At 37.1% G+C, this 25611-nt stretch overlaps 1 pseudogene; it reads left to right on the plus strand.

Annotated features, from left to right (window-relative positions):
* Positions 1–6136: 6136 nt before the first annotated feature.
* LOC109567073 (E3 ubiquitin-protein ligase Hakai-like) overlaps positions 6137–25611 on the plus strand; it is a 40808-nt pseudogene continuing 21333 nt past the window's right edge.

The following is a 25611-nucleotide window of genomic DNA, read 5'->3' on the forward strand; positions in this document are numbered from 1 at the left end:
ACCTAACTCAAATCCCTTATGACTATACAGTGGAAGTGAGAAATGGAATTAAGGACTACATCTGATAGATAGAGTGCCTGATGAACTATGGACAAAGGTTCATGACAATGTACAGGAGACAATAATCAAGACAATCCCCAAGAAAAATAAATGCAAAAAAGCAAAATGGCTGTCTGAGGAGGCCTTACAAACAGCCATGAAAAGAAGAGAAGCAAAAAGCAAAGGAGAAAAGGAAAGGTATACCCATTTGAATGCAGAGTTCCAAAGAATAGCAAGAAGAGATAAGAAAGCCTTCCTCATTGATCATTGCAAAGAAATAGAGGAAAACAATAGAATGGGAAAGACTAGAGATCTCTTTAAGAAAATTAGAGATATCAAGGGAACATTTCATGCAAAGATGGGCTAAATAAAATAACAGAAATGGTATGAACCTAACAGAAGCAGAAGATACTAAGAAGAGGTGGCAAGAATACGCAGAAGAATTGTACAAAAAAGATCTTCACAACCCAGATAATCACGATGGGGCAATCACTCACCTAGAGCCAGACATCCTGGAATGTGAAGTCAAGTGGGCCTTAGAAAGCATCACTATGAACAAAGCTAGTGGAGGTGATGGAATTCCAGTTGAGCTATTTCAAAACCTAAACAATGATGCTATGGAAGTGCTGCACTCAATTTGCCAGCACACTTCAAAACTGAGCAGTGGCCTCAGGAATGGAAAAGGTCAGTTTTCATTCCAATCCCAAAGAAAGGCAATGCCAAAGAATGCTCAAATGACCACACAATTGCACGCATCTCACACACTAGTAAAGTAATGCTCAAAATTCTTTAAGCCAGGCTTCAGCAATACATGAACCATGAACTTCCAGATGTTCAAGCTGGGTTTAGAAAAGGCAGAGGAACCAGAGATCAAATTGCCAACATCTGCTGGATCATTGAAAAAGCAAGAGAGTTCCAGAAAAACATCTACTTCTGCTTTATTGACTATGCCAAAGCCTTTGACCGTGTGGATCACAATAAACTGTGGAAAATTCTGAAAGAGATGGAAATACCATACCACCTGACCTGCCTCTTGAGAAACCTGTATGCAAGTCAGGAAGCAACAGTTAGAACTGGACATGGAACAACAGACTGGTTCTAAATAGGAAAAGGAGTATGTCCAGGCTGTATATTGTCACCCTGTTTATTTAACTTATATGCATCATGAGAAACGCCGGGCTGGAGGAAGCACAAGCTGGAATCAAGATTGCCAGGTGAAATATCAATCACCTCAGATATGCAGATGACACCACCCTTATGGCAGTATGTGAAGAAGAACCAAAAAGCTTCTTGATGAAAGTGAAAAGGAGAGTGAAAAAGTTGGCTTAAAGCTCAACATTCAGAAAAAGAAGATCATGGCATCTGGTCCCATCACTCCATGGCAAATAGATAGGGAAATAGTGGAAAGAGTGTCAGACTTTATTTTTCTCGGCTCTAAAATCACTGCAGATGGTGACTGCAGCCATGAAATTAAAAGATGCTTACTCCTTAGAAAGTAAGTTATGACCAACCTTGACAGCATAATAAAAAGCAGAGACATTACTTTGTCCACAAGGTCCATCTAGTCAAGGCTGTGTTTTTTCCAGTAGTCATGTATAGATGTGACAGCTGTACTATAAAGAAAGGTGAATGCTGAAGAATTGATCCTTTTGAACTGTGGTGTTGGAGAAGACTCTTGAGGGTCCCTTGGACTGCAAGGAGATCCAACCAGTCCATCCTAAAGGAGATCAGTCCTGGGTGTTCATTGGAAGTTGTGATGTTGAAACTGAAACTCCAGTACTTTGGCCGCCTGATGAGAAGAGCTGACTCATTTGAAAATACCCTGATGCTGGGAAAGGTTGAGGGCAGGAAAAGGGGATGACAGAGGAGAAGATGGTTGGATGGCATCACCGACTCGATGGACATGGGTTTGGGTAAATTCCTGCAGTTGGTGATGGACAGGGAAGCCTGGCATGTTGCGATTCATGAGGTTGAAAAGAGTGGGACATGACTGAGTGACTGAACTGAACTGAAATGGACAAAAACAGAAGCCAAGAAAACACAGTACATGCCATGTTTGCTCGACAAAGTGTTTTATTTAGACTTACCTTCTGTCTCTGTATTACTTTTTATTCATATTTTAAATAAAGGCTTGGTTATAAAAGGCTCCATGACTTGAGTATTACCTGTATAACTGGAAATGCATAGTTATGTTTGTTGCTTTTTTTTTTTTTTTTTTTTGGTCTTTAGAAGTCAGGTGAATGTCTAAGGCAGAGTTACAATTAATTATGATGGATTAGTTAAAGTAATGTAACCTTTCCGTCAGAGAAACTTACTGCAGTGACCATTTGGAATAAAAGATCAAGAACCCAGAAAGACAAATAGGTGAGTATAAAATAACAGACAGTAGAAGAAGCTTGAAATTAGATACACAGTTTTCTGAAGCCAGGGAAAGATGTAATCTAAAGTGACAAGAAATGGGACCCCTGGGAAGTTAAGCAATCTGCCCCAAAGACATGCCATTTCCCTCATCCCCCAGTGCTCAGAACTTAGATGTGTCAAGTCCTCAACTCACACAGGTTGAATTAAAAACTAGATTGAACCCAGACAAGTTGATCTTTTTTTTTAAATAAGGATTTTTAATAAGATTCTTAAATACCCTCTTCTAAACCAGGATGCCAAGTGAAAATAAATATTCAAACTTAGCAAGATTCTGGAGGTTTATTTTAAATATAGGTGAGGAAGGAATATATGTGATGTAAGGTTAAATAGGACTGTCCCTCAGCCCCATTTTTCCTCTCATATCCCAGAATATGGCAGCCAGATTTTATACAGTAGACTAAGATTTAGGATTCCCTACTTGAAAAAAAACCTATGGGAAAACACGTTGACCAGTATGGCTATGAGGATGATTAAAAAGCTGTGTAACAAAGCCACTGACAACACACAAAATTTTCATTCATCTTTATAGTGTTTTGTTTTATATAAACATGGAACATAAAGCATTATTAATTTCAGGGAATTATGTCTAACATTAAAGAGAAAAAGGTGTTCTGCTTAAGCCTTGATATAAAGCAATAGTAAAAGGAAATAGAAAATAAGAGAAAATTCATGAAATGAAGGGCTAAATAAAATCCTATAGAGAAGTAAAATGACAGAGATAAATAGTGTTCTAGAAATCATTTCCACGGAGGCATTTGCCAGTTTATAGGATAATGACGCTAGGACCCAAAAGCTCAGAGTTTTTCATAATCACAGAGAGTCATAAAGCAGAAAAGTTTGGGCTACCTGAGAACACCTAGTACAAAATACCTTAGAGATGGTGACATGTGGGGCTTCCCAGGTGGCGCAACAGTGAAAAATCCTCCTGCCACTGTAGGAGACACAGGAATCACAGGTTTGATCCCTGGGTCAGAAAGATCGCCTGGAGTAGGAAATGGCAGTCTGCTCCAGCATTCTTGTCTATATAATCACGTGGCTGGAGGAGCCTGGTGGGCTACAGTCTATGGGGTCTCAAAAGAATCAGACACTAATAGGCACACAACACAGTGACATTTAGAATTGAGTCCAAAAAGCTAGAGAAGTATATTAAAAATTTTTGATTAAGTACTTTAAGGATAGTTTTATATATATATATATAACATATATATGTATATTACAAATATATATGTGTATATTACAAATATATATATATATATACACACACACACACACAAATCTAACAAAAACATAAAGAGAAAACCTGCAATTTAAAAAACATGTACTAGATTACTAAAATGCTAAATATCTTAACATTAAGATATGTTATCCATCCCAAAACCAATATTTTGATAAAATTATATAATAGCTTTCTCCTTTAAATTATTCTCAGTGGGAGAAATGTCATGATAGCAAAGTAGAATGTATGTGAGATGGATGATATTACTGTGGCCATCTTTTGAAAATGCAATATGGCATATGTGTGTGCTGAGTGTGTGCTAAGTCACTTCAGTCATGTCCGACTCTGTGTGACCCTATGGACTGCAGCCTGCTAGGCTCCTCCAAGTAAGAATATTGGAGTGGGTTGCCATGCCCTTCTCCAGGGGATCTTCCTGACACAGGGATCAAACCCATGTCTCTTGTGTCTCCTGCACTGGCAGGGGTCCTTTACCACTTGCACCACCATATAGAGTAAAGTTAATCAGTTATATCTGACTCTTTGCAATCCCATGGACTGCAGCTCACCGGGCTCCTCCAACCATGGAATTCTTCAAGTAAGAATACTGGTGTGGGTTGCAATTTCATTCTCCAGAGTATCTTCCAGGCCCAGAAATTAAAACCAGGTCTCCTGCACTTCAGGGACAACAGAGGACGAGATGGTTAGATGGCATGACTGACTCTACAGTAGACATGAGTTTGAGCAAGCTTTGGGAAGTGGTGAAGAACAGAAAAGCCTGGCATGCTGCAGTCCATGGGGTTGCAAAGAGTTGGACACAACTGAGCGACTGAACAACAACTCTTGCATTGCAGGCAAATTCTTTACCATATGAGTCGCCAGGGAAATCAGATAGAGCAAAGCCACACTATAACAGGCAATATAGGCAATATTTTTTGAGATATCTCTCAAAAAATATTTTAAACACCAGTAGACTATGAGTTTCCAGATGGACTCTGCACGGATTGAAACTAGGTATAGTAAACAGAGTAGTTTCTAACCAGTCATAACATAAAATCAGGCTTGTCAACAGAAATCCATCATCAAGCGAGATTCCTGTGTTTAGAAAAAGGTTTGAATACTTTTCCAATGAAAGAATCATTTGTATCAGCAGAGGACCCACATTCTGTGATGGTTTATGTGTAGACTTTGCTTAGCTATGGCACTCTGTTTAATTGAGCACTAATCTCAGTTTTGTGGTGGAGGGGTTTTGTATGTGTGTATACCCTCTACAATCAGTTGACTTTAAATAGGATTACCTTAGATAATGTGGGTGGGCCTCATTCAATTGGCTGAAAAGCCTTAGGAGCAAAAACTGACCTTCTTGGAGAAAAGAATTAAGAAATAGGCTCAAGTGATTGTTGGGACTGGTAAATTTGAAATCTTCTATAGCAGGCTGGCAGGTACAGAGCTTGGGTAGCCTCAAGGTTGCAGAATTTCTTTTCCAGAAAATTCAATTTTTGCTTTCAAAGCTTTTCTTTTGGCTGATTAGATTGATTATATTTCTCTGGCGAATCCACTTATACACATTCCCACTGTCCAAACTTTTGCAGTTCCTGCATTAAACAATGAGGAAGAAATGGTTAGACAGCTGTTGATCCTATCCTTTTACTATGGGATCACTTCTGGAATAAAAAGAAGGTAGCTTAATTAATCTCCTTGTATACATACAAACAACAGAATTCCTGGCAAACAAGCCAATATCATTTCCTCAAGGAAGGATCCTAATCGATGGAATAAAAGTTCTCAGCAGATTTAATCTCATTTGCCTGCATTTACTTATATTAAACAAATTTAGAAAAAAATAATTTATGGGATATATCTACCTGAAAAATCTTTTTTAAGCTATTGTTGTTTTGTTGCTAAATAATGTCAGATGCCTTAATGACTTCATGGCTGTAACCTACCAGACTCCTCCTTCCATGGGATTTCCCAGGCAAGAATACTGGACTGGGTTGCCATTTCATAGTCCATGGAATCTTTCTGATGGAGTGATTGAATACCTGTCTCCTGCATCATCTGCATTGTCAGGGGGATTCTTTACCAATGAAGCACTGGGGAAGCCACTTTTAAGTTATCAGTCAGTTCAGTTGCTCAGTCGTGTCCAACTCTTTGTAACCCCATGGACTGCAACACTCCAGGCCTCCTTGTCCATCAGCAACTCCCAGAGTTTACTCAAACTCATGTGCATTGAGTTATGGATGACATTCAACCATCCCATCCTCTGTCGTCCCCTTCTCCACCTGGCTTCAAACTTTCCCAACAACAGGGTCTTTTCAAATGAGTCAGTTCTTCACATCAGATGGCTAAAGTACTGGGGTTTCAGCTTCAGCATCAGTCCTTCCAATGTATACTCAGGACTGATTTCCCACATCCAAGGAGCGGTGGCTGCACGGGCGCAGGAGGGCCTAGAGGAGCTATCCCATGTTGAAGGTCAGGAAGGGCGGCGGCGAGGAGATACCACTTGTCAAAGGTGAGGAGCAGCGGCTGCGCTTTACTGGAGCAGCCGTGAAGAGATACCCCACGCCCAAGGTAAGAGAAACCCAAGTAAGATTGTAGATGTTGCAAGAGGGCATCAGAGGGCAGACACACTGAAACCATAATCACAGAAAACTAGACAATCTAATCACACTAGGACCACAGCCTTATCTAACTCAATGACATTAAGCCATGCCCATGGGGCCACCAAGATGGGCGGGTCATGGTGGAGAGATCTGACAGAATGTGGTCCACTGGAGAAGGGAATGGCAAACCACTTAAGTATTCTTGCCTTGAGAATCCCCTGAACAGTATGAAAAGGCAAAATGATAGGATACTGAAAGAGGAACTCCCCAGATCAGTAGGTGCCCAATATGCTACTGGAGATCAGTGGAGAAATAATTGCACAAAGAATGAAGGGATGGAGCCAAAGCAAAAACAACACCCACTTGAGGATGTGACTGGTGATAGAAGCAAGATCCGATGCTGTAAAGAGCAATATTGCATAGGAACCTGGAATGTCAGGTCCATGAATCAAGGCAAAATGGAAGTGGTCAAACAAGAGATGGCAAGAGTGAATGTCAACATTCTAGGAATCAGTGAACTAAAATGGACTGGAATGGGCGAATTTAACTCAGATGAGCATTATATCTACTACTGTGGGCAGGAATCCCTTAGAAGAAATGGACTAGCCATCATGGTCAACAAAAGAGTCTGAAATGCAGTACTTGGATGCAATCTCAAAAATGACAGAATTATCTCTATTTGTTTCCAAGGCAAACCATTCACTATCACAGTAATCCAAGTCTATGCCCCAACCAGTAGCGCTGAAGAAGCTGGAGTTGAATGGTGCTAGGAAGACCCACAAGACCTTTTAGAACTAACATCCAAAAAAGATGTCCTTTTCATTATGGGGGACTGGAATGCAAAAGTAGGAAGTCAAGAAACACCTGGTGTAACAGGCAAATTTGACCTTGGAATACGGAATGAAGCAGGGCAAAGACTAATAGAGTTTTGCCAAGAAAATGCACTGGTCATAGCAAACACCCTCTTCCAACAACACAAGAGAAGATTCTACACATGGACATCACCAGATGGTCAACATCGAAATCAGACTGATTATATTCTTTGCAGCCAAAGATGGAGAAGCTCTATACAGTCAACAAAAACAAGACCAGCAGCTGACTGTGGCTCAGATCATGTATTCCTTATTACCAAATTCAGACTTAAATTGAAGAAAGTAGGGAAAACCATTAGACCATTCAGGTATGACCTAAAGCAAATCCCTTATGATTATACAGTGGAAGTGAGAAATAGATTTAAGGGCCTAGATCTGATAGATAGAGTGCCTGATGAACTATGGACTGAGGTTCGTGATATTGTACAAGAGACAAGGATCAAGACCATCTCCATGGAAAAGAAATGCAAAAAAGCAAAATGGCTGTCTGGGGAGGCCTTACAAATAGCTGTGAAAAGAAGAGAAGTGAAAAGCAAAGGAGAAAAGGAAAGACATAAGCATCTGAATGCAGAGTTCCAAAGAATAGTAAGAAGAGATAAGAAAGCCTTCCTTAATGATCAATGCAAAGAAATAGAGGAAAACAACAGAATGGGAAAGTCTAGATATCTCTTCAAGAAAATAAGAGATACCAAGGGAACATTTCATGCAAAAATGGGCTTGATAAAGGACAGAAATGGTATAGACCTAACAGAAGCAGAAGATATTAAGAAGAGGTGGCAAGAATACACAGAAGAACTGTACAAAAAATATCTTCACAGCCCAGATAATCACGATGGTGTGATCACTCACCTAGAGCCAGATATCTTGGAATGTGAAGTCAAGTGGGCCTTAGAAAGCATCACTATGAACAAAGCTAGTGTAGGGGATGGAATTAGAGTAGAACTATTTCAAATCCTGAAAGATGATGCTATTAAAGTGCTGTACTCATTACGCCAGCAAATTTGGAAAACTCAGCAGAGGCCACAGGACTGGAAAAGGTCAGTTTTCCTTCCAATCCCAAAGAAAGGCAATGCCAAAAAAGGCTCAAATCACTGCACAATTACACTAATCTCACAGGCTAGTAAAGTAATGCTCAACATTCTCCAAGCCAGGCTTCAGCAATACGTGAACCATGAACTTTCAGATGTTCAAGCTGGTTTTAGAAAAGGCAGAGAAACCAGAGATCAAATTTCCAACATCCGCTGGATCATCAAAAAATCAAGAGAGTTCCAGAAAAACATCTATTTCTGCTTTATTGACTATGCCAAAGCCTTTGACCATGTGGATCACAATAAACTGTGGAAAAATCTGAAAGAGATGGTAATATCAGACCACTTGACCTGCCTCTTGAGAAATCTGTATGCAGGTCAGGGAGCAACAGTTAGAACTGTGCATGGAACAACAAACTGGTTCCAAATAGAAAAAGGAGTACGTCAAGGCTGTATATTGTCACCCTGGTTATTTAACTTATATGCAGAGTACATCATGAGAAACGCTGGGCTGGAAGAAACACAAGCTGGAATCAAGATTGCCAGGAGAAATATCAATCACCTCAGATATGCAGATGACACCACCCTTATGGCAGAAAGTGAAGAGGAACTCAAAAGCCTCTTGATGAAAGTGAAAGTGGAGAGTGAAAAAGTTGGCTTAAAGCTCAACATTCAGAAAACGAAGATCATGGCATCTGGTCCCACCACTTCATGGGAAATAGATGGGGAAACAGTGGAAATAGTGTCAAACTTTTTTTTTGGGGGGGGGGTTCCAAAATCACTGCAGATGGTGACTGCAGCCATGAAACTAAAAAACGCTTATTCCTTGGAAGGAAAGTTATGACCAACCTAGATAGCATATTGAAAAGCAGAGACATTACTTTGCCAACAAAGGTCCGTCTAGTCAAGGCTATGGTTTTTCCTTTGGTCATGTATGGATGTGAGAGTTGGACTGTGAAGAAGGCTGAGTGCCGAAGAATTGATGCTTTTGAACTGTGGTGTTGGAGAAGACTCTTGAGAGTCCCTTGGACTGCAAGGAGATCCAACCAGTCCATTCTGAAGGAGATCAGCCCTGGGATTTCTTTGGAAGGAATGATGCTAAAGTTGAAACTCCAGTATTTTGGCCACCTCATGCGAAGCGTTGACTCATGGGAAAAGACTCTGATGCTAGGAGGGATTGGGGGCAGGAGGAGAAGGGGACGACAGAGGATGAGATAGCTGGATGGCATCACTGACTCGATGGACGTGAGTCTGGGTGAACTCCGGGAGTTGGTGGTGGACAGGGAGGCCTGGTGTGCTGTGATTCATGAAGTTACAAAGAGTCAGACACGACTGAGCGACTGAACTGAACTGAAGTGATTTCCTTTAGGATGAACTTCTTGGATCTCTGTGAAGTACCAGGGACTCTCAAGAGTCTTCTCCAATACTACAGCTCAAAAGCATCAATTCTTCAGCGCTCGGCTTTCTTTATAATTCAACTCTCACATTATGACTACTGGAAAAACCATAGATTTGACTAGATGGACCTTTGTTGGCAAAGCAATATTTGTGTTCTTTAATATGCTGTCTAGGTCGGTCACGAATTTTCTTCCAAGGAGCAAGCGTCTTTTAATTTCATGGCTGCCTTCACTATCTGCAGTACTTTTGGAGCCCCCCATAATAAAGTCAGTCACTGTTTCCTCTGTTTCCCCATCTATTTGCCATGAAGTGATGGGACCAGATGCAATGATCTTAGTTTTCTGAATGTTGAGCTTTAACACAAATTTTTTTCTCTCTTCCTTCACTATCATCAAGAGATTTAGTTCTTCTTCACTTTCTGCCATAAGGGTGGTGTCATCTGCATATCTGAGGTTATTGATATTTCTTTTGCCAATCTTGATTCCAGCGTGTGCTTCATCCAGCCCAGCATTTCTCATGATGTACTCTGCATGTAAGTTAAATAAGCAGGGTGACAATATACAGCCTTGACGTACTCCTTTTCCTATTTGGAACCAGTCTATTGTTCCATGTACAGTTCTAACTGTTGCTTCCTGACCTGCATACAGATTTCTCAAGAGGCAGGTCAAGTGGTCTGATATTACCATCTCTTTCAGAATTTTCCACAGTTTATTGTGATCCACACAGTCAAAGGCTTTGGTATAGTCAATAAAGCAGAAATAGATGTTTTTCTGGAACTCTCTTGCTTTTTCGATCATCCAATGGTGTTGGCAATTTGATATTTGATTCTTCTGCCATTTCTAAATTCAGCTTGAACATCTGGAAGTTCACAGTTCACATACTGTTGAAGCCTGGCTTGGAGAATTTTAAGCATTACTTTACTAGCTCATGAAATGAGTGCAATTGTGTGGTAGTTTGTGCATTCTTTGGCATTTCTTTCTTTGGGACGGGAATGAAAACTGACCTTCTCCAGTCCTGTGCCACTGCTGAGTTTTCCATATTTGCTGGCATATTGAGTGAAGCACTTTCACAGCATCATCTTTTAGGATTTGAAATAGCTCAACTGGAATTCCATCACCCCACTATTTTTGTTTGTAGTGATGTTTCCTAAGATCCACTTGATTTCACATTCCAGGATGTTTGGCTCTAGGTGAGTGATCACACCATCATGATTATCTGGGTCGTGAAGATGTTTTTTGGATGGTTCTTCTGGTATTCTTGCCACCTCTTCTTAATATCTTGGGCTTCTGTTAGGGCCACACCATTTCTGTCCTTTATCATGCCCATATTTGCGTGAAATTTCCCTTGGTATCTCTCATTTTCTTGAAGAGATCTCTAGACTTTTCCATTCTGTTGTTTTCTTCTATTTCTTTGCGTTGATCACTGAGAAAGGCTTTCTTATATCTCCTTGCTATTCTCTGTAACTCTGCATTCAAATGGGTATGTCTTTGGTTTTCTTCTTTGTCTTTCCCTTCTCTTCTTTTCACAGCTATTTGTAAGGCCTCCTCAGACAACCATTTTGCCTTTTTGCATTTCTTTTTCTTGAGGATGGTCTTGCTCCCTATCTCCTATGTCATGAATCTCTGTCCACAGTTGTTCAAGCACTCTGTCTATCAGATCTAATCTCTTGAATCTATTTGGCACTTCTACTATAAAATCAGAAGGGATTTGATTTAGATCATACCTGAATAGTCTAGTGGTTTTCCCTACTTTCTTCAATTTAAGTCTGCATTTGGCAATAGGGAGTTCATGATCTGAGCCACAGTCAGCTCCTGGTCTTGTTTTGCTGACTGTATAGTGCTTCTCCAACTTTAGCTGCAAAGAATATAATAACCCTGATTTTGGTGTTGTTCATCTGGTGATGTCCATGTGCAGAGTCTTCTCTTGTGTTGTTGAAAGAGGGTGTTTGCTATGACCAGTGTGTTCTCTTGGCTAAACTCTATTATCCTTTGCCCTGCTTCATTCTGTACTCAAAGGCCAAATTTGCCTGTTACTCCAGGTATTTCTTGACTCCCTGCTTTTGCATATGACCAATCTAAATAGCATATTAATTTACAGAGACATTACTTTACCAAAAAGGCCAGTCTAATCAAAACTATGTTTCCAGTAGTTATGTATGGATATGAGAGTTGGACTATAAAGAAATCTGAGTGCCAGTGTATTGATGCTTTTCAACTGTGGTGTTGGAGAAGACTTGAGAGTCCCTTGGACTGCAAGGAGATCCAGCCAGTCCATACTAGAGGAAATCAGTCCTGGGTGTTCATTGGAAGGACTGATGCTGAAGCTGAAACTCCAATACTTTGGCTTCCTGATGTGAAGAGCTGCCTCATTTGAAAAGACCCTGTTTCTGGGAAAGATTGAAGGCAGGAGAATAAGGGGATGACAGAGAACGAGATTATTGGATGACATCACCAACTCAATGGACATGAGTTTGAGTAAACCCTGGCATTTGGTTATGGAGAGGGAGGCCTGACGTGCTGCAGTCCATGGGGTCACAAAGAGTTGGACACAACTGAATGACTGAACTGAACTTAACTGAATGACAGAATGCATAGAGGAACTAAAGAACCTCTTGATGAAGGTGAGAATTGAAAATTAAAAAGCTCAAAAACTAAGATCATGGCATCAGGTCCCATCACTTAATGGCAAATAGGTGGGGAAACAACTGAAACAATGGCAGATTTTATTTTCTTGGGCTCCAAAATCATTGTGGACATTGACTGTAGCCATGAAATTAAAAAAAACTTACTCCTTAGAAGACAAGCTATGACAAGCCTAGGCAGGGTGTTAAAAAGCAAAACATTATTTTGCCACAAAGGTCCATATAGTCAAAGCTACTGTTTTTCTGGTAGTCAGGTAACAATGTAAGATTTGGACCATAAAGAAGTCTGGGTGCTTAAGAATTGATGCTTTCAAAGTGTGGTGCCGGAGAAGACTCTGAGAGTTCTTTGGACAGCAATGGGATCAAACCAGTCAATCCTCAAGGAAATCATCCCTGATAATTCATTGGAAGGACTGATATGATCTGAAGCTCCAATACTTTGGCCACCTGATGCAAAAAGTCAACACTGATGTTGAGAAAGCTTGAGGGCAAGAGGAAAAAGAGGCAACAGAGGGTGAAACAGTTGGAAGGCATCAATGACTCAATGAACATTAGTTTGAGCAAATTCTGGGACAGAGTGAAGGACAAGGAAGCCTGGCATGCCACAGTCCATGAGGGTCACAAAGAGTGGGATACAACTTAGTGACTAAACAACAACAACAAATACAAAGTTATATAATTAAGATATCAGTGAATCATAGTTATATTTTCATTTACTTGTATTTATCTACCAAGTCTTTTTGAGAAAACTATTAACTATCTATTATATTGTCATAGTATACTGAGTGATAATATATTTTCTCATTTTTTTAAAGACTTGGATTGTAAGCATACATTCAGCCATGTTTTAGCTTTGGGAACACTGTGTCAGGCTAATTGATAAATTTAGTGAGACACTTACTTTTCTTCCAAATGCTTATTTGTAGGTATACTAATATATTGGGAAGTTTTAATTATGTCAAGATAAGAGCTTCCTAAATTACAGAAGTATTTTAAATCTGAAGTATTTTAAAACTTACCAGTCATAAAACAGATTGTTAGAAAAGAAGAATAATCCAGTCTTTACACATGGATAGCATTCCAGTCTACATAGAAAGTTCCAAAGAATCTACAAAAATAAGCAAAACCTACTAGAACTAATTATTGAGTTTAATAAGGAAAAAAATAAAATGCAAAAAACACAAAAAAGTAAGCAGGTTTCTATTTACTAGCAATCCAAAATATGTTCATTGAAATTAAATTCAGGAGTTAATTCAGACAGTTGGCCACCTTAGATAGACAAATAGGTAAATTGAACAAATTGAGTGCCTAGATCCAGAAATAGAACCATACAATTTTGCACAATGGATAAGCCAATACAATATAACTGAGTATGTGTTCCTCTAACATGTCACTTCAGTTCAGTTCAGTTCAGTTCAAACAGTTGTGTCCGACTCTTTGTGACCACATGAACCACAGCACTCCAGGCCTCCCTGTCCATCACCAACTCCTGGATTTAACCCAAACCCATGTCCATCAGGTGGATGATGCCATCCAACCATCTCATCCACTGTCATCCCCTCCTCCTCCTGCCCTCAATCTTACCCAGCATCAGGGTATTTTCAAATGAGTCAGCTCTTAGCATCAGGGGGCCAAAGTATTAGAGTTTCAGCTTCAGCATCAGTCCTTCCAATGAACACCCAGGACTGATCTCCTTTAGAATGCACTGGTTGGATCTCCTTGCAGTCCAAGGGACTCTCAAAGGTTTTCTCCAACACTACAGTTAAAAAGCATCAATTATTCAGTGCTCAGCTTTCTTTATAGTCCAACTACCACACCTATACATGACCACTGGAAAAATCATACCTTGACTAGACGGACCTTTGTTGGTAAAGTAATGTCTCTGTTTTTTAATATGCTGTCTAGGTTGGTCATAACTTTCCTTCCAAGGAGTAAATGTCTTTTAATTTCATGGCTGCAATCACCATCTGCAGTGATTTTGAAGCCCCAAAAAATAAAGTCTGACACTGTTTCCCCATCTATTTGCTATGAAGTGATGGGACCAGATGCCATGATCTTCATTTTCTGAATGTTGAACTTTAAGCCAACTTTATCACTCTCCTCTTTCGCTTTCATCAAGAGGCTCTTTAGTTCCTCTTCACTTTCTGCCATAAGGGTGGTGTCATCTGCACATCTGAGGTTATTGAGATTTCTCCCGGCAGTCTTGATTCCAGGTTGTGCTTCCTCCAGCCCAGTATTTCTCATGATGTACTCTGCATATAAGTTAAATAACCAGGGTGACAATATACAGCCTTGATGTACCCCTTTTCCTATTTGGAACCAGTCTGTTGATCCATGTCCAGTTCGAACTGTTGCTTCCTGACCTGCATACAGGTTTCTCAAGAGGCAGGTCAGGTGGTATGGTATTTCCATCTCTTGAAGAATTTTCCACAGTTGATTGTGATCCAGATAGTCAAAGGCTTTGGCATAGTCAATAAAGCAGAAGTTTTTCTGGAACTCTCTTGCTTTTTCCATGATCCAGCAAGTAGCAAGTATGCTGTTTTTTAGTATAATTCTAATTTTTAGTTTTGGAAAGTGAAGCACAGAGGGATTGTTTCTTGCTAAATCTCATAAAGCTACTAAATTGCATACTAGGATTTAAGCATAAGATTATGGTTCTGCAGTATATGCTTTAAAAATATTAGGAGAATTAGAATAAAAATTAGTATGCAATATTTGTGTCTATAGGAGAAAAAGTATTAACAAGACATAAAAAGCAATAGTCATAAAGTAAACTTTGATAAACTTGGTTATATCAAAATTAAAATTCTGATTCACCATAAATATTGTTAATAGACAAGCAGCAACTGAAAAGAAACATTTGCCACATGTTTACCATACAGAGTATTAAGATCCAGTATATATAAACATTTCCTACAAAGCAAAGAAAGAAAATAAAACCTACTCAATTAATTTGGAAGCAATTATGAAATGGAGCCAACAAAGAAGGAATAAAAATGGTCCATAAAAGGGTACATTATCTCATTAATAATAAAAGGGAATGCAGATTAGAATATTATTAGCATATTTTAGCCATCAGGTTTTAATAATGCCAACTGTTGTTGAGAGTAGAAATTGAATTGCTCTATAAAAAGCAGTTTGAAAAAAACTTATTGCATTAGAAATGTGCACATCTTATAGCAATTACTTTATTTCTTTTTATTCTCTAAAGATTTGCCTTATGTAAGAGTAACAATGTTTGTACACTAATGCCTGAGGAAACATTTTTTTCTAATAGTGAAAATGTAAGAAAACATAAATACACATTGTTAGAAACTGATTAAGTAAACCTAGGGTATGTCCATATCATGAAATATACTACAGCAATCTGTCATTATTGAAATAATTTAGGTATACACATATTTGAAACATTTAAATGATTACATTTAAAATATATATGTATAATGAAATCAATACATAGATATCTAGAGTGGGCTTGGCTCTACTCCTTATCTTGGAGCCAAAGCTAGCTGAGTCCAACCTGGTTAAGCTTTACACCAGCCAACTTACAGAAATGTACCTGAAAATTAAACGATATTGTTTTATGTCACTAAAATGTTTATTGTACAACAAAAGCAGACTGAAATACAGTGATAATTAATTAGACATAGTAATTTTCTTAATATTATCTACATTACTAGGGAGTGATCAACTTTCTTTTGTCTTGTATAAACTTAAAGGATTTTTTTTTCTGTTATTAAAAATCATATTTATGTAGGGTCTATCAAGTCACTATTGAATATAATGTATGAGAATTATTATAAAGATACATTGAATTGTTTTCATTAGGGTAGATGCGTATGTATCTACAAAAGTAAATACACACATGTTCTAATTTGGATAGCCTAGGAGAGATGAGTGTACTTTGGGTTTTATAAAAATTAACAATTAACTATTAATAATTGCTTAACATTTTAATTTGATGTGTACTCAATAATTTATGTCTCAGCTGTCATTGAAGAAATTATTGTTTTCTGTTTTCAATTCATATTAAGTCACTATCACCATGATCAGTCTATACTAAAATAATTTTGTCAACATTTCCCAGTGACTTATCTTCATGAGAAAACTAAAAGACATTCCCTGTTTTGGATTTCATAAAATGGGACTGCCTAGTGGTATTTTTCATACTATACAAAATGAAAATTTGGAAGTGAAGTCTATCTTAGCAGAAATTTATACTGTATTTTCGATTCAGTAAACCATTTATAACCTTCATGGCATGGAATCGGAAAGAGTCGGACATGACTGAGCAACTTCATTTTCTTTACTTTTTTTAGGCAAGATTGGGCTAAATGACCTTCACACATTACATATATAATACTAAAAATGTAAGGTGAAAGTGAAGTCGTTCAGTCTTATCCTACTCTTTGTGACCCCATAGACTGTAGCCTACCAGGTTTCTCTGTCCATGGGATTTTCCAGGCAAGAATACTGGACTGGGTTGCCATTTCCTTCACCAGGGGATCTTCCTGACCCGGGGATCAAACCCAGGTCTCCCACATTGTAGGCAGAAGCTTTACCATCTGAGCCACCAGGGTGACATAGTCTAAATATCATTTTTGAAATGAGGTGTTCAGTTGCAGTAAATTTAAATTACTCAACTTCCCAAATTTAAAGTTTAAAAATAAAATAAAATTTAAAACTAAAAATAGCAAAAATAAACAAACAAAAAAGCATTTAAATGTGAACCTTCAGTTCAGTTCAGTTGCTCAGTCGTGTCCGACTCTTTGTGACCCCATGAATCGCAGCAGCCAGGCCTCCCTGTCCATCACCAACTCCCGGAGTTCACTCAAACTCAAGTCCATCGAGTCGGTGATGCCATCCAGCCATCTCATCCTCTGTCGTCCCCTTCTCCTCCTGCCCCCGATCCCTCTCAGCATCAGAGTCTTTTCCAATGAGTCAACTCTTCGCATGAGGTGGCCAAAGTACAGGATTTTCAGCTTTACCATCATTCCTTCCAAAGAACACTCAGGATCGATCTCCTTTAGAATGGACTGGTTGGATCTCCTTGCAGTCCAAGGGACTCTCAAGAGTCTTCTATAACACCACAGTTCAAAACCATCAATTATTTGGCGCTCAGCTTTCTTCACAGTCCAACTCTCACATCCATACATGACCACTGGAAAAACCATAGCCTTGACTAGATGGACCTTTGTTGGCAAAGTAATGTCTCTGCTTTTGAATATGCTATTTAGGTTGGTCATAACTTTCCTTCCAAGGAATAAACGTCTTTTAGTTTCATGGCTGCAGTCACCATCTGCAGTGATTTTGGAGCCCAAAAAATAAAGTTTGACACTGTTTCCCCATCTATTTCCTATGAAGTGATGGGACCAGATGCCATGATCTTAGTTTTCTGAATGTTGAGCTTTAAGCCAACTTTTTCACTCTCCTCTTTCACTTTCATCAAGAGGCTTTTGAGTTCCTCTTCACTTTCTGCCATAAGGGTGATGTCATCTGCATATCTGAGGTGACTGATATTTCTCCTGGCAATCCTGATTCCAGTTTGTGCTTCTTCCAGCCCAGCGTTTCTCATGATGTACTCTGCATATAAGTTAAATAAGCAGGTGACAATATACAGTCTTGATGTACTCCTTTTCCTCTTTGGAACCAGTCTGTTGTTCCATGTCCAGTTCTAAGTGTTGCTTCCTGACCTGCATAAAGGTTTCTCAAGAGGCAGGTCAGGTGGCATGGTATTTCCATCTCTTTCAGAATTTTCCACAGTTTATTGAGATCCACACAGTCAAAGGCTTTGGCATAGTCAATAAAGCAGAAATAGAGTTTTTTCTGGAACTCTCTTGCTTTTTCCATGATCCAGCAGATGTTGGAAATTTGATCTCTGGTTCCTCTGCCATTTCTAAAACCAGCTTGAACGTCTGGAAGTTCACTGTTCACGTATTGCTGAAGCCTGGCTTGGAGAATGCTGAGCGTTATTTTACTAGCATGTAAGATTAGTGCAATTGTGTGGTATTTTGAGCATTCTTTGGCATTGCCTTTCTTTGGGATTGGAATGAAAACTGACCTTTTCCAGTCCTGTGGCCACTGCTGAGTTTTCCAAATTTGCTGGTGTATTGAGTGAAGCACTTTCACAGCATCATCTTTCAGGATTTGAAATAGCTTAACTGGAATTCCATCACCTCCACTAACTTTGTTCATAGTGATGTTTTTTAAGGCCCACTTGACTTCACATTTCAGGATGTTTGGCTCTAGGTGAGTGATCACACCATCGTGATTATCTTAGTCGTGAAGATCTTTTTTGTGCAGTTCTTCGGTTTATTCTTGCCACCTCTTCTTAACATCTCCTGCTTCTGTTAAGTCCATGTCATTTCTGTCATTTATCAAGCCCATCTTTGCATGAAATGTTCCCTTGGTGTCTCTAATTTTCTTGAAGAGATCTCTAGTCTTTCCCATTCTGTTGTTTTCCTCTATTTATTGTATTGATCGCTGAGGAAGTGTTTCTTATCTCTTCTTGCTATTCTTTGAAACTCTGCATTCAGAGGCTTTCATCTTTCCTTTTCTCCTTTGCTTTTCACTTCTCTTCTTTTCACAGCTATTTTTAAGGCAACCTAGATGTATCTAATTCCCTAGCCCATCCATTTAACTACTATGAAATACCAGTAATCATGTTCTGTAGGAAAAAATATTAAAGGAGAACTCATAACTTTGTCAGACTTTATTAGTACAGAGTTAAGTGGAAAGAAAATGGGTTTTAAATGGTGTAAGTTAATGTAGCAATGAAGGGTAGTGTACAGTGCAGGAGTATAAAAAGCACATTATAACAGTGATCAATAAACTACCAGGGCATTACATTTGCAGGAGCAGTTACATTAAGACAGAAATAATTTGAAAATTGTTTTGGGAAATTTCAGCCTCTCTTCCAGATCATATGTAAGTGTTAATGGAAATCATAAAATCTCATTATATGAGATGAATATTATCAAGAAATGAAGAGAGAAGAGTGTCAATAATCACTTTTTTTAATCCAGTTTATCTATAGGATGTAGGTGATTAAAAATTCTTATGATAAATATAAAATTAATATTTGTGGAATCTCTGAAGTTTATGAAAGTAGGTAAAAACAAATCCAAGTTGACTGAATATTCAGTTTCACACTAAACAATATAAATGTTTAGTCCGGAAGGATTCTGCTTACCCAAGAAAGAGAATTCAACTTAAACCACTGAATTGGAGAATATTATTGAACTCAATGTTCTCTGCAAGTATTTCCTTCAGGTTTCAGCATGATGATTCTCATTTGATACATAAAATAATTATCATTTCCTTTTTCCTTTCTATTAGATGTTAAATCATGCAGAAATTCTGTTGCATCTTTTTGACACACTTTGTTTCTTCTCAAAGATAACATATTGTTTTATTTGCCAAAACTTGCCTAACACGTGAAAAGATTTGTTAAAGTAGGTAAAAAAAGTTCAGGGTTTTTTCTGTGGTTGCTTTTATTTATTTATTTTTGTCCTTTTTTTAGTAATCTGATAGAAGATTCAGATATGATTGAAAACAAAAAATAATGGTTAGTATAGTTTGAGCAGCAGCAATTGTCTCTAATGGGCTTTCCTGGTGGCTCAGACATACGGAATCCACCTGCCAATGCAGAAGATTCAGATTGGATTCCTGATCTGGGAAAATCCCCTTGGAAAAGGAAATTCTTGCCTCTGAAATCCCATGGTGAGAGGAGCCTGGCGGGCTACAGGCTAAAGAGTCAGAAAAGACTTAGGGACTGAACAACGACAACAATGGTATCTAATAGAATAATTCTAATAGACCTATATAGGACTAACTGAGCAGATGGAAGCAAAAAGGACCAAAAAGCTGACCTAGATACATAAAACTGCATGAATAAAATAACATCACAGAACAATATCAAATATCCAGAAAGTTATTTGATGCTTTTGTTGAAATTTATTATAACCTAAGGGAGTATGAAAAGTGAAAGTGTTAGTCGTTCACTTGTGTCTGACAATAACCCTTGGACTGTAGCCCACCAGGCTTCTCTCTCTATGGAATTCTCCAGGAAAGAATACTGGAATGGGTAGCTATTCCCTTCTCCAGGAGATCTTACTGACCCAGGGTTCGAACCCAGATCTCCTGCTTTGCAGGTGGATTCTTTACTGTCTGAGCCACCAGGGAATACAAGAGGAATCTGGGTATTTGGGGCATACCAACCATGATTTGCAGTGCCTCTGCCAATGTCAATTTGCTCTCAATCAGAACTAGATGTCACACATCTAGATTCCTTGTGGCATATTAGCATTAAAATTCTTGAAACAGAATCTTAATATTTCTTCTGATCGTGGCTAATTCTCAGAAATGGGAAATAAGATAATCTGCAGTTATCCAAGATATAAGTTCTGTATTTTAGACCTGTTCTGAACTCCTCAGTCTTTTTAATCATTTTCACAAGCTAAAGGATAAATATTGACAGGGACCATTTTAATAGAGTAGTGAAAATCAGTTACTATATATGGAAGCCACTGTGGCTCAGAGGGTAAAAGATCTCCCTGCAATGTGGGAAACCTGGGTTCAATTCCTGGCCTAGAAAGATCCCCTGGAGAAGGAAATGAAAGCCCATCGAGTATTCTTGCCTGGAGAATCCCATAGACAGAGGAGCCTGGCAGGCTACAGTCCATGGGATCACAAAGAGTTGGCTGAACAACTTACACTTTCACTTTTTTTCACACGGTAGTCAGATCACCTATCTCTAATGAAATACATTCAAACAGCAAATGTTTTTCAATGAAAAATAAATGATCTTGAAAAGTATCCCATTTAACGAGAGTACAGAAATAGCTACTGAATCTTACCATATGCTTATAAAGATTAAGTAATTTCAACCTTCTATTTACCCTTCATTGTATGGGGAAAAATTGAAAAAGAGAGGATGAGACAAACAAAAATTAGAAATGGCTGTAAAGTAGTAAAAAGAAAGAGGGGAGGAGGGGGGTAAGTGACCAAAAGACCACTGTCTTTGATGGAGGAGCAGTTAGAGGAGACAGATCAGGTAAATCCTTATTTTTTTGGTCATATATCCATATCATTACTAACCTGTATTTACCCTTGTTTTGATATAATAAACCAATATTTATGCCACAAAATAATGTGGCATAAATTCACATAAATTCATTTCCCAAGAATTCTACAGCAAAGAATTTGACTCATATAGTAAATGTGGAGATCATGCCATAAGCTATAATTTGATTCAAGGGAGGAATCAATATCCTGATTTTGGAGACTAAAATACTTTGTGGTATCCTGGGGCACCTAAGGCACTTCTCTATATTCTTTATAAATAGGGAATGTTCCCTTATTTTAAATGACCTCCTTTAGTGCTAGGAGAGAAAGGCTAAGGATTAAAAACCCATCTGTCTTTGAGGAACATTGTTTTTGTTCATTTTGAGAATGATTACTTGTGTTTACAGAGTATACAAATTAAAAAATTAAAAACAGAAAAATAAACATAGCCATCCTTTTTCATGGAACCTAGTAATAGCTAATTATATTAATATATATATATTTACTCATCTGCAAAGCAAATAAGTATACATTTTTGAGTGCATAAACTGATTAATCTCATCAATTAAAATTCTATATTGCTCCTTAATAGTGCAGTTAAAAAGTATTACAATTGAGTAAGCGTACATGCTTTCTTATTTTAATTGATATATATTTGATGTGTAACATCATACTAATTTCAGTTCTAGAAAATAATGATGTAGTATTTGTACATATTATGAAATGATCACCACAGTAAGTCTGGTTAACATACATTACAACATGTTTATACATATATGCTTTTGTTTCTTATGACAGGAGATTTTAGGATCTACTCTCTCATAAATATACATGTTTTAATGTGGATCTCACAACTCTATTCTCTGCTCCTGTATCTCATTCATTTTCTTCTCTTTTATTCATTTACTCACAAAATCAAAATTTCTTGGTCTTGGCTTCTCAATATGTGCTGCCCATTGTGCTTATTCATTTGTTTGACAAAATGAACACTGTTAGAATATGGATCACAGAAGAAAGAGAATTTTTCTTTTGTTTTCAAAACATACATCTTAGAATTAAATTTTAAGGGCTTTTATCCCAGATTTAATTTCTCAGGAAAGAAGGGAGAGAAGACAATAATAAGTTACTCTGTTAATTTATCTTTGATTCATTCAGTCACTCTACAACACTTTGAGGCTCTTAGTACCTTATAGAATATGTGCATCTATTTGTGAAGTAAAATGAGAAACAAGTATTCCAAATATGTGACATAATCTCTCAATAGAAATACTTACAGGGTTTTCTGAAGGATTATGGAGATTTTGCCATTTATCGTCCAGATTTTAGGACTCAAATAAGGTGACCAGAAGATGTGAAATCAAAGCTATTAACCAAAGGGGAAGTTTCAGCTTTAAGGTAAAATAAAAAGTTAGAAATATCATAGGAAGAAGTGCAAGCGTGCCAGTTAGGAGACAATTGAAGAAATGAAACATGGTTGACAAACCAGAGAACAAAGAATGGAGTATAAAGTGGAAAAAACAAAAGAGGCATTCTGTCATAAAATTGTAGGATGCTACATTGTAAGTAAACTAATATTTATTTGAGACAAGAAACAATTACTGGAATATTCAAACATAGGATTTATATAAAAATATATCTTTAGAAGTTTAATCTCTGGTTGCAATACCATAGGATTTGAGGATGCAAACCGTTTGGGAATTTAGAAAAGTATTGTAATAATTGACCAAAAAAATTAAAACAGATAGAGGAGGTGATATCAAGGAAGAAAAATTGGAGGATGGTTTAAATCTTTTTGGGTATCATATAGAGACAACCTGCTGTGTTTCAAGGACAGAATTAATTAAGAAAAATGACATTATTATTGTTGATGTTATTGTGGTTTTATTTCTTCATACCTGCATGATTCATATCCAAGATAGTGCACATACTATCTTAGGAGATATCAGGGGTGCAAAACAAGAGATCAAATATACATATTTATAAGAAACAATTCAATAACAAAGGCTTTATGATACAATTAACTAGAAAACATTTCATCAGTTTTTACTATTTGACATTTGATATATATCCAATGAAAGATAAGGCTGTCTTCCTTTTAGTAAAAACATTTATTATATTAAAATAATGTGGGATTGTATTAATCTAATTTGGAGTTATATATTTAATTTTTATTTCATATTTTAAATTGAGATTAGGAAGAAATAGCTAGCTCAAAATATCAAAGGCTCTCATGTCATAGCTGGAATTAAAATGCAAATGATTGCTACTATATACCATTGTTTAAACTTCAACCACCTTATTCAATTCATCATTATGTTTTCCATTGAGGATTTTAAAGGAATTTAGAATAAGTAGCAATAATTAAAGAAGACAGGCAAAAAATATAGAAAGAAAAGAGTGCATTTTCTTTAGTTAAAAGAATGACTAGTGATCATTTTAAACTTTAAAAATCTACTATATACACATTATATGTATATATACATTGTAATTAACAATATTAATAAAGATACTTTTAGATATGAGTGCTGAGAAGATAAAGGTGAGCATTAGAGTCTATAACAATAGAAGCATAATAACTTTGCACAAAACAGCCTTGAAAATACAGGGCCTGGTTTATCAGAAAAATAATCTTTCTTTTAAATATGTATGAAGCTATAAGCAGATAATTTTCTATAATTTATCTCCCTACTGCATGCTATCATTACATCTTCCTGGATAAAGAGATCATAATGAATTATGTAAATTCTTGATTGTGTTATCAAGCACTCTTGTACCTTGATAATCATTGCCTGATTCTTTGCAATTTGGAAATAATGACCTTCAGGATGATCACTATCTATTTGTAATCCATTCAAAGAATCAATACAAAGATTGGTTTATATGATTAATAAGTATCCTCTAATTAAAAGCATGACAACAATATGTTGAGAGGCAGAAATAACTCACTGTGTTTTTGTGCAAATTAATTCCTGAAAGAATGGACATTTTTTTAAATGAACTTGAACATAACAAACTGCCTAACATTAACTGAATTAGCAATAGAATTATTTTTATTGACCTTGATAAGGCTCAAATATTCTTTTGACACTTTTTATACACTATCAAATCATAGAACTTATGCTCCAGTTCTACAGATTAAAAATCAATCTATATAGAACATATAACATTGAAGCACTATAGGTGAAACCGTTACACAAACTAACATAAATTGTAAACTTTTATGTTTTTGTATTTCTATTATAGTATAATTTGACCTATTTTTTACTCTTTATTTTGCTTTTTATAAACAATAAATACATCACCAAATTTATTACTATTCTGCCTATATTTCTTTAGCTATTATATTTCTGAGAACCTATAATGATTGCATTAAGTGCTACCCCCACATTGCACTTATATTCACTCTTTTGATAAATCCTCACTTTAATATAACAAAATAAGCTCCCAATGTTTCAACTGTATTTAAGACTGTAAAGTAGCACCTGTCATTTTACACTAGTATAATGAAAGTATTGCTGTCTAACAATTCTTGACAGTATATGGTATTTTTTTCATATAATCAAGTAAAACACTATAAAATGTATGGAGAATGCATTAATATTAAACTCCTGCAATTAAATTTCTCATAAAAACTGATCTAAAAGTAAGTTGAAACCTGTTTTTAAATTGAATATTGTGACCCTTTGTAATTTGCAAATCATTTAAGCTGTATAAGAATAAGTTTTAAAAAGCCCTTGTGGTTGAAATGTTTTAGATAATTTGTAATAAAAGGTCAAAAATGTAACTCATCCATTCACTTGAACTCTCTTTGCTCAACTTCATTTCCATTTTAAAAGTCACAATAAGGTATATTAATAATATCAATATGAAGAATATGTGAAAATAGAAAAATGAGAGAGATAAAGAAAAGGAGGGAGGCAGTAGGATTGTGGAAGGGAGAGAGAGAAAATGAGAAGTTAACTGAAAGACAGAAGACACAGGCATTGGGAAAAAGGATTCAGAGAGGACATGCAGTAGCACAGCATCTACTTTGTAAATAGGAGCATGCATAAACAAAAGTATAAGCTGGATTTGATACATCACAATAAATACAGAAATGTTCTTGTCTACCACATTTGTTAAACTCAAGTTCTAGTAGCTTTTCTGTAGACTTAATACAATTTTCTACATAGAACTTTTTTCCCAGATGACTTTAATTATTTTTCTTGCCTCATCCCACTGGCTACAACCACACTAGATGTTGTGAGAGTCAACATCCTTGGTTGGTTCCTTATCTTAGGAGAAAAAATAATTATCTTTTAGTATTAAAGATGATGTTAGCTGTAGGCTT

The sequence above is a fragment of the Bos indicus genome, chromosome 12 (assembly GCF_029378745.1).
Source record: "Bos indicus isolate NIAB-ARS_2022 breed Sahiwal x Tharparkar chromosome 12, NIAB-ARS_B.indTharparkar_mat_pri_1.0, whole genome shotgun sequence".
In the NCBI taxonomy this organism is placed as follows: Eukaryota; Metazoa; Chordata; class Mammalia; order Artiodactyla; family Bovidae; genus Bos; species Bos indicus.